Source organism: Myotis davidii, unplaced genomic scaffold (genome assembly GCF_000327345.1).
Source record: "Myotis davidii unplaced genomic scaffold, ASM32734v1 scaffold685, whole genome shotgun sequence".
NCBI lineage: Eukaryota > Metazoa > Chordata > Mammalia > Chiroptera > Vespertilionidae > Myotis > Myotis davidii.
Window position 1 is genome coordinate 589,915 of NW_006295823.1, and position 10,323 is coordinate 600,237.

At 53.8% G+C, this 10,323-nt stretch overlaps 2 long non-coding RNA genes across 3 annotated transcripts in view; both read left to right on the plus strand.

The window, feature by feature from the left end:
- Positions 1-2,529: 2,529 nt before the first annotated feature.
- LOC107184229 lies at positions 2,530-8,222 on the plus strand. The gene is made up of 3 exons (XR_001515053.1): positions 2,530-2,572; positions 3,321-3,435; positions 8,087-8,222. It is a non-coding gene; the product is annotated as an uncharacterized LOC107184229 (long non-coding RNA).
- A 201-nt stretch (positions 8,223-8,423) lies between these two features.
- Positions 8,424-10,323, plus strand: part of LOC102755208 — a 46,765-nt gene continuing 44,865 nt past the window's right edge. Inside the window, exons 1-3 of one of the 2 annotated variants that reach the window (XR_001515057.1) lie at positions 8,424-8,548; positions 8,675-8,924; positions 9,010-9,119. This is a non-coding gene — a long non-coding RNA (uncharacterized LOC102755208). Of the gene's footprint in view, positions 8,549-8,674; positions 8,925-9,009; positions 9,964-10,323 lie in introns of those variants that run through there. The other variant, XR_436016.2, reaches the window with a different exon arrangement.

A 10,323-nucleotide genomic window follows, 5' to 3' on the forward strand; every position in this document is an offset into this window, starting at 1 on the left:
TGGGGGGTGGCCTTCATATAGAGCCTATTGGTTCCCTTTCTCTGGAGAACCCCAAGACCCCCTATGTGTTGCCCTCGAGTTTAAAGACTCAAATAATGAGGTTAAGACACGGCTCCTTCCGTGGAGCCTTGGAAAACACACTTGGGTATTGGACATCCTGAGTTCAGGTGGCAGACTTGACTAAGCACACTCCCGGATGGCCAGGCCTGGTCTTAAATTAGGGGGCGGCGGGGACGGGGAGAGCTTTAATTAGTTCTCTAATTAGGGGGGACGAGCTTCCTGGACGGAGGCGTTTGACTGGATTGGGTAGAACATGGCATGGAAGCCAATGGGCTCAACATCCGAGGGACAGCACGGAGCGAAGTTCTGATTATTGCTCACGCCATGTGGGCTGGTGGATAGGGGCTCTCTCTCTCTCTCTCTCTCTCTCTCTCTCTCTCTCTCTGCTGTGGAGGTGACAGGGGAGGGTATTTGTGGTGCCTAGGGGCTGAGCACGCACACAAAGTGCCTTTTCAAGGGGGAAAGAAATGCAGGCCTGTGCGTCAAGCAGCGTGGAGCTCATTAGTTCCCCAACTGGGCGCCGTTCTTTACAAGGACAACTTCCTCCGGGCTGGGGACGGGGAGGGGGTGCGAGGGACGGAGAAGGTGGGCTGCCCGCGAGGCGGAGGTGACGGGGGAGGGTATTTGTGGTGCCTAGGGGCTGAGCACGCACACAAAGTGCCTTTTCAAGGGGGAAAGAAATGCAGGCCTGTGCGTCAAGCAGCGTGGAGCTCATTAGTTCCCCAACTGGGCGCCGTTCTTTACAAGGACAACTTCCTCCGGGCTGGGGACGGGGAGGGGGTGCGAGGGACGGAGAAGGTGGGCTGCCCGCGAGGCTGCGGGCTCCTGTCTCGGCTCTGTCTCCGACTCCGAGGTGACTAAATTAGAAACAGCCCACCGAGCCCTGAGCTCCCTGCAGAAGCTGCCACCCGCCCGAGGTCATGGCCCCAGCAGGGGAGTGGTTGGTGCCTCAGAGCTGGGGGCTCGTTAACATTTCTAGGGGGAGCTGCCAGGAGCTGAGTCCCTCCAGCAGGACTCAGGTGACGTCAGGGGGCCCCCAGGATAGGGCCTGGGTGGGGGGCGGCCTCGGGGAGTCCCAGGGAGCAGAGTCAATGTCCTGTTCTAGTGACAGGCCCTTGGGATCCTAGGAAACCCATTCATTCATATTTGCTCGCAAAGCTACCGATTTCTTTTTTATTTTTTTAAAATATATATTTTATTGATTTTTTACAGACAGGAAGGGAGAGGGATAGAGAGTTAGAAAAATCGATCAGCTGCCTCATGCATGCCCCCTACTGGGAATGTGCCCGCAACCAAGGTACGTGCCCTTGACCAGAATCGAACCCGGGACCCTTCAGTCCGCAGGCCGACGCTCTATCCACGGAGCCACACTGTCCAGGGTGAAGAGCTGGTTTTTAATACGACCCATTTATTTAACTGATGTTGTAGACGTGTGTTTATGGAAAAGGGAAAGATGTTACCAACATAAAGTGATCAGATGGGAATCCCCAAGCCTTATTTCGTAATAATTTGAACAAACGACACGTAAATAGTGTGCATTTTTGCCAAAACACTTTTAATAACTTGAAAGCAAAGGGGACGATTCACCGGTACTTGCAGCGTTTAATCTCCCAACATCGGCCGCTTTCAAAAACACGCTGTTTCCCAGAGACGGTGCCATTGTGACGACGGGCTATTATAATTTCTCAGAGAAGTATTTAAATGACGAGGGAGAAAAGCAGACGTGCTGGGGAACCAGATTCTGGCAGGCTTTCCAGCTGGATGGGAAGAGTCCGGGTCATTTGGGGAACTGAATTTCCTATTACTTGGCAGGAATTTTTTTTTTTTAAATGTGTTTTTTTCCTTGAGAAATGATAGTGGCTATTTTCGGAAAATGCCCACTTTCTCACGAAAGGCTTTTCTTGAGAACATACATCCCGTCACCTCGTCGCCCCATCTCCTCTCGCTCCCTGGCTAGCGTCCCCCTTTCACAGCAGGAGGCACCCCTTTTTATGTTCTGGTGGGTCCTCTTCATCAGAAGGAGCCGAAAGCTCTCCCTTTTCCCAATTTTATGAAATCGTAAGACCATGGACACAGCTTTCCAGGGCCTTGACCGAGGCCTGGGTAAGCCCGGGACCCCGAAACCTCCCCATCAGAGTAAGTTCACCTCTCTTTCTTCTTTTTATTAAACTTTCATTTTTTAAAAAAATATTTTTATTGATGTCAGAGAGGAAGGGAGGGGGGGAGAGAGAGAGAGAGAGAGAGAGAGAGAAGCATCCATGATGAGAGAGAAGCATGGATCGGCTGCCTCCTGCACGCCCCAGACTGCGGATCGAGCCCACACAACCCGGGCATGTGCCCTGATGGGGAGTCGAACCTTGACCTCCAGGTCATAGGTCAGCGCTCAACTCCTAAGCCATGGCTGGTTGGGCTCACCTCTATTTCTGAACCCTTAAACCTCAGATACTCATATTTATCTTTGTTTTTTCCAGGGGAAGAATTGTTGACAATTACGAAATTGATGCTCACTCAGGTAAGTTGTACGATTTGTAGAGACCCCTCGGCTAATCCATAACAGAAATAAGACGAGATTCTACCAGCCCTGGCCGGGTGGCCCCGTCCGTCACAGCGTCGTCCTGATACACCAAGATCTCAGGTTTGGTCCCCGGTCAGGGCTCATACAAGCATCTACCAATGAATGCACAGAAGAGTAGAACAAACACATCAATGTGTCTCCTTCTCTCTCTCTCTCTCTCTCTCTCAAGAAACATCAATAGATAACATCCTATATAATAAAACCCTAATATGCAAATTGACCAAACGGCAGAATGACTGGTCGCTATGACATGCACTGACCACCAGGGGGCAGATGCTCAATGCAGGAGCTGTGCAAAGCATGGGTGTGCATATAAAATCTTTTTGCTCAGCCAGAAGCCGGGCTCACGGCTGGCAAGCTCAGAGGCAGTGGCGGGAGCCTCTCCCACCTCTGCGGCAGCACTAAGGACCCCTCGGGGGATGTCCAACTGCTGGCTTAGGCCCGCTCCCCAGGCAGACATCCCTTGAGGGGTCCCAGACTGTGAGAGGGCGCAGGCCGGACTGAGGGACCCCCCTTCTCCCAGTGCATGAATGTCATGCACCTGGCCTCTAGTTTTAAATAAAAGACTAGATTCCAGGTCTCTCAATTGTGCCCATTTCTCATATGGATGAAGAGTCCGCCCACGAAAGTGTATTTGGAAGTGAGTGTCCTCTTCCGTAACGCAGGCCTCTGCTCCCTCCCTCAGGGGCGCACGCTTCTCCTCTGCAGTGTGGGGTCTCAGCCCTCGGCTACCGCGTAGTGGGCAGTTTCCAGTCCAGCGCAGGCCACCGTGGGGGCCCAGCCCAGAGGTCAATGTGCAGGTGGGTGTCACGTCTGCTTCCTTTGAAGTGCGTGCGATCAGACTCAAGCAACAAATATCAAAAGGCTGGACAGGGACCCCCCCCCCCAAGACCTCACGGAGGGGCCCCAGTTGTTAGGATTCGACGGTTTTCTTTGCCTACCTGTCTCTCTGTCTCGATGTGATCTCTTTGTTATATACATATATCTATACTAATAGAAGCCTTGGGGGCGGTCAGGCCATCAGGGAGGGGAGTTGGGGGCAATCAGGCCATCAGGGAGGGCATTTGGGGGTGATCAGGCCATCAGGGGAGGGCATTTGGGGGCGATCAGGCTGTCAGGGAAGCAGATAGGCATCAATCAGGCAGGCAGGCAGGCAGGTGAGCAGTTAGGAGCCAGCAGTCCCGGATTGTGAGAGGGATGTCCAACTGCCGGTTCAGGGATCGGGCCTAAACCGGCAGTTGGACAGCTTCCAAGGGGGTCCCAGATTGGAGAGGGTGCAGGCCAGGCTGAGGGGACTCCCCCCCGATGCATGAATTTTGTGCACCGGGCCACTAGTGTGTATATAAATACTCTTATTGATTTCAGAGAGGAAGAGAGAGAGAAACATCAATGATGAGAGCGAATCTTAGATTGGCTGCCTCCTGCACGCCCCACACTGGGGATCGAACCCACAACCCGGGCATGTGCCCTGACCTGGAATCAAACCGTGACCTCCTGGTCCATAGGTCGACGCTCAACCCCTGAGCTGGCCGGCCGGGTAGTTCATCCCTTCTGTATGTAAATGAGAAAGGATCTCGTCTGGAGCGGGGATGGATGGACGCATGACGCAGGGCGGGGATGTGTGTGAGGGAGGAACTGCTCTCCCTGCCATGCATGTCATCACCATGGCAACGCTCACCTGCTGCCGGGTGAAAGGTTGACCGCCCCTGCACTGCATCAACCACAACCTCGGGGGCTCGGACCGGGCACTGAGCTCAGCTCCCGGCTCTGACCTTGGAGCTCGGCCGCCCCCCACCTGTGCAATGAACCCCAGCCTGCTGTGTGTCCCCCGCACCCCGCCCCCCTCAGCCAGTGGAAGAGGTTCCCCCCGGAGCCCAGGAGGCCAAGCTGCAGCAGGGGTGGTGAGAAGGGGAACCAGGCCTCCTGAGCGCCTTCCGGCCCCCCCTCCCGGGCAGCAGGGTGGAGGCTGGCCGGCCGCCACTAAGGGGGTGCCCCCAGCACCCCAGGACCTGCTTCCAGGAGCCACCACCCCCATTGTCAACCACGCCTCTGGTCCTGTAGGTCCCTGTGGCCCCTCTCAGGGCTCAGGGCCCGCACTTTGCAGCTGCAGAGCTGGGAGGGAGGAGGGGAGAGAGGGGAGGGAGGGGGAGGGAGGAGCCAGTGGACACACAAAGAGAGATACATCCATTGGTTACCTCCTGTAGGCACCGGGAATGGGGATCAAACTTGTAACCTGGGAGGGGCCCCTTCGCAGACCAAGGTGCCACTTCCTACGCCCTGTGTGGGGGCCGCGTGGGGAGCTGCTGCACAGGAGCTGGCCCTGCAAGCGCTTGGGGCTGGGGAGTCTTCCCCTTAGTCCTCGCTGCCCTGGGGGGGGGTGGGGAGGGGGTCTTAAACACAAGGTCACCCCCTCTCCTCTCTCCTGGGAGTTATGTCACTGCACACATTCTGAGTGCTTGGAAGAGAGGGAGGAAGAGGGGAAGAGAGAGAGGGGGAGGGGAGGGAGAGAGAGAAAGGAGGGGGAGAGAGAAGAGGGGAGAGGGAGAACCAGCAACTTCATAGAGCATGAGATGAAGTGGATTAGCTGATTGCTTTAGGATCATTCCAGAAGTGAGAGAATGAGAATGTATCAGCCAAAAGTTGCTTAGAAGGGACATGACATAAAGATGATGAAATTTAAAAAACATGAGATCTTACCGAGTTGTATATATATATATATTTTTCAAATACATATTTTTATTGATTTTAGAAAGGAAGAAAGTGGGTGAGAGAGAGAGAGAGAGACAGAAACATCCATGATGAGAGAGACTCATGGACCGGCTGCCTCCTGCACGCCCCACACTGGGGGTCGAGCCCACAACCCAGACACGTGCCCTAACGGGGGAATCGAACCGCGACCTCCTGGTTCACAGGTCGATGCTCACCCCTGAGCCACGCTGGCCGGGCCAAGTTGTATATTCTTATGCATTCATTATGTTTTTACCACCTCCCCCCCCCTCCCCCATTTGGCAACCATCAGCGTGTGTCTAGTTCCTGTTGGGTTTCTTCATTGTTTAAAGCACATTGTTTTCTTGAGGGAAGATGGAAATGAGTGGGTCGCAGAGAAGAAGAAGAAAAGGGAAGCGTCTGTGACATGCAAAGCAGGCGAAGTGGGAATCCGGCGAGATGAGACGGGAGAGCTCGGCCTGGACCCGGGGCCGCCACACTCGCCTCCCACTGGCCACCCCCAGATGTGTCCTCCATGAGGCGTCTTTCTGGTCCCTACCACCTGCCCCCCCGCCCCCGCTGGCTCTTCCTTCCGGCCTGGCCTCCATTACGGGGTCACCCATGTTGGCCCCACACTCAGGCAAGACCTCCCTGTGCCCTGGGCAGAAGGACTGATGAAGAATCCAGGTCATTGTGCTGGCCAGTGTGGCTCAGTGGATAGAGCGTCGGCCTGCAGACCCAAGGGTCCTGGGTTTGATTCCGGTCAAGGGTACGGACTTCAGTTGCAGGCTCCTCCCTGGACCCCTGGCCCTGGTCAGGGCGTGTGCAGGAGGCCACCCATCCGTGTGTTTCTCTCACATCGGTGGATGTTTCTCTCCGGCTCTCCCTCTCTCTTCCACTCTCTCTAAAAATCATTGGAAAAATAGCCTCAGGGGAGGATTAAAAGAGAGAAAGAGAGAGAAGAATATATATCATCCTCTTCCTCCCTGACCTGGACGCTCTGATGGTCCGGCCCCCAGGCTGAAATCTAACCCTTTAGGATCCCATCCGAGAGTCCAGCCCTCCCTCCCACTGGGATGTGGTGAAACCCAGGCCCTTCCCTTTCTCAAACTAGGTGATTGGGTGGAACCCTCGTGCAGGTGTGGCCTGCCCCTCCCCCACCCGGCCCTGTGGCCCCAGCCCCGCTGTGCCTCCGAGGGCCACTCAGCCATGGTGGATCGCTTCCTCCCGGAGGCCACGCCACGTGTTCAGGCTGCACTGTAATTGTTTGTTTACTCGTCTGCTTTCACTACCGATGGATCGATCCGGAGCCGCTGGGGTGAGGGTGGGGGTGGGAGTGAGGGTAGGGGTGGGGGATAGGGATGGACATCACTCCTATGTGTGCCCACCCGGCCCGATGAAGGTCCAAATGGAATTGCATCCCCTAAATCAGTGGTTCTCAACCTTCCTCACGCCACGACCCTTTAATACAGTTCCTCGTGTTGTGGTGACCCCCAACCATAAAATTATTTTCGTGGCCACTTCATCACTGTCATGTTGCTACTGTTATGAATCGTCATGTAAATATCTGATCTGCAGGATGGATTTTCATGGTTACCAACTGAACATCATTAAAGCATAGTGATGAATCCCCAAAACCATATGTAATTACGTATGTGTTTTCCGATGGTCTTTGGCGACCCCTGTGAAAGGCTCGCGACCCACAGGTTGAGAACCGCTGCCCTAAATTCTTCCTGTGTCTTCAGAGCCATGGTTTTCAAAGGCCTTTTTATATGTCTCTTGAGGGCGTCTGCACCCCTGTCCCTGGCTTGTGATAGAGTATATTTTATAGACTCAACTCCCCTTTAAAAGATTGGGTGTCACACGCTTTCGCCCCAGTCAGGGTCGCTGCCGGAGCAGCGAGCTAAGTGAACACAAGTGTTTGCTCAAAAATATTCAAGCTGGCCCGGCCGGCAGGGCTCAGTGGCTGAGCGTGGGCCTAGGAACCAGGAGGTCACGGTTCGATTCCCGTTCAAGGCACGTGCCTGGGTTGTGGCCTCCATCCCCAGTGTGGGGCGTGCAGGAGGCAGCCGGTCCATGATTCTCTCTCATCATGGATGTTTCTCTCTCTTTCTCTCTCCCTCCCTTCCTGTCTAAAATCAATAAAAATATATTTTAAAAATAGTCAGAGCTAACCCCCAGATGGTTTTCCACTGCAAATGTATCTTAAGAGAGAGGCCGTGGAGCTAAAGTTGACCCTCAAACATGGGTTTGAACTGTGAGGCTCCATAATACCCGTACTTTTTCAATAAATGTATGTACGCATTTTTAGGGATGTACCAGGCACCCATCAGAATCATGAAGAACATTGTATGTTCATTTGTCTCTTCTGGTTTATTTTTTATTTCCTTTTTTTTTGTTAATCTGAACCCCAGGATATTTTTCCATTGATCTTTAGAGAGAGTGGAAGGGAGAGACAGAGACAGATAGAAATATCGATGTGAGCGAGACACATCGACTGGTTGCCTCCTGCACGTACCCTGACCAGGGATCGAGCCTGCAACTGAGGTAGGTGCCCTTGACCGGGAATCGAACCCCAGACCCTTCCGTCCGCGGGCCGACGCTCTATCCACTGAGCCACACCGGCCAGGGCCATTTGTCTCTCTTAATGAAAAGGGCTGGGAAGTATGGCTGAGGGGGGGAAAGGGTTAGCTTTGGTAAGAGACCGATCTTGAGTTTTCTTGCCCGTTTTTCCCTCGTCAACAGGGAATAATATCTCAAGTCACGGAAGCATGAATTTTTTGAAGCAGGATTTGCTGTCGGGCACGCGAGTTCCGATTTCAATCCTGGGCCCGCCAGGGGATTGGGGAAAGAGGTGGGGCGGCCCTGCTAAGCTCTCAGCGGGTCTTTGCATGGGAGATGGTCTGAGTGTTCAGGTTATCACATGGCTGGGTTTCCTATGCCCTAACAGGATAACCATGGCCCAAAATATCCAATAGGTAATTATTGACCCACTAGAGGCCCGATGCACAAAATTCGTGCAAGGGGCTCGGCCCTCGCAGCCCCGGCTTCATCCAGAAGGTCGTCCAGCTGTTTGGTCTAATTAGCATATTAGCTCTCTATTATATAGGATTCCCGTGGTCATGTGAAATCAAATCCAGGTCTTGTCTACTAACGAATCCCCTTGCCACCAGCCGCCCATGCTCCACCTGCACCATCATCTCTTGGGTAAGAAAATTCTTGGTTATTTGGGGGTTCGGGGGAAGGGAGGAGGGAGGATACGGTGTGTCCCAACAGGAATGAATATTGCGAGGGGAGCATCAGTTGGATACTCAAGGGCCATCTTCCTCGCAGGGACAAAAATCTCCCCGAAGGCCTGCGCCCTGAGCCGAGCGACTCGAACCGAGGAAGTGAGATGCCTGTCGCACTGGCTTTGAACGAGCTTCTTGACTTCCTGCAAAGAGGCCGCGGGGCCGCGCTTTTGGAGAAGTTAGTGAAACCGAATCTGACATCACCACCCACCGCCCCTGGAGACCAGCGAGTGGCTCGTTCTCAGGGCGGCAGAGGAGGAAATCGCTGGGGTCTGAGAAGACATCCGCGAGGGGTAGGTGCCCGCGCCCCGTCTTTGTCACCGGGTTTCCGCGGGGGACACACTTGCCCGGCGATAACCATTGTCTTCCCCTTCGCAGAGGGACGCATGCTGGGCCACAGGCCGATCTCCTGATAATGACCATGGATTTGTGGCTGAAGCTGCTGGCTTTGGCCTGTGTCTGTCTGGACGCCGGGGTCGTCGGGCAAGGTAAGGACCTGGGACTCTGACGACTTCCTCTCCGAGCGTTTGCTTGAGGGGGGACATCGCTCTGAGACACGGACATAGGAACAAGTGAAGGGGTAGTGACCGGAAGGGAGGGAGTGGGATGGGCAGAGCTGTCCGAGCTCAGACAGACCCTGGCTCGCGCTGAGACCCAAGCCATGGTTTCTGCTGAAAAAAATGCCTACCTATTTAAGGGACAAAAAATTAAAATTTAAAAAAAAAAATCACAAGTTAAAAGGATGAGTCTTCGCTCACAGACTGTGCCAGGGGATTACCAAAGCCATTGTTACTCCGCCCTCGCACGGGCCTGGGTGTCCGTGTATGAAATCCAAGGACACGTTAAGGACCCACATAAGTGAATTTTTATCCCCTTAACAAGAAATGCATTTTTTTTTAAAAGTCATGCTATGCCTTCGCTTGCACGTAGCCACCCCCACTTTCCGGACCAGCAGGCCACTTCCTCAAATGCTGCTGAGTAGCAATGGGCTCCGTGGCCGCCTTTGTTCCATGGCCGTGGAAGAGAATGCCCGTGGCCATGTGGGAAAAGGTCACCTGTTGGCCTGTTCTTATCCCAGAAGGTGTCTTAGGTCGAGTTCTTGGTTCCTTACCCGTCCTTACGCGTCACTGTGCGACTCACTCGCTTTGGAGATTCGTAGGGGGCCACCGCCCTTCCTGGGTGATGGGTGGGTGTGAGGACCTCGGCAGTGGCGAGATAATAACACGACCCCCCAACAATGAAGCCCACGCGAGGCTCCTGAGGGAAAAGTGACTCATGGGACGTCGGGGACCTTTTGACGTTTGAGAATCTCTGTAGGCTGCTCGGTCGGTGGAAGGAACATTTTTTACGATGTCGTGCCTGAAGCTGTTTGTTGTTGTTTGGTGTTGAAAGGACATAGACACACTTTGAAAATCTTTTTCTATTTTATTTGAGATCTGTCTTCCCACCCCTCTCCTTCCCTCTGAAAGGCAGGGCAGTAGCTGCCTCCTGGATTGGTTGCATTTGCCAGTTTCTATTCTGTGTGGCCCCGGACGGTGGGAAGCGGTGTGCGAGCGTGTGTGTGTGTGTGTGTGTGTGAGAGAGAGAGAGAGAGAGATCTCAAACTAACAATGTCTTTGTTCATCTTCCTATCCTTCACAATATTTATCATAAAGATTTCCAAGAAGTAGACAATTAACATAAGCCAAACTT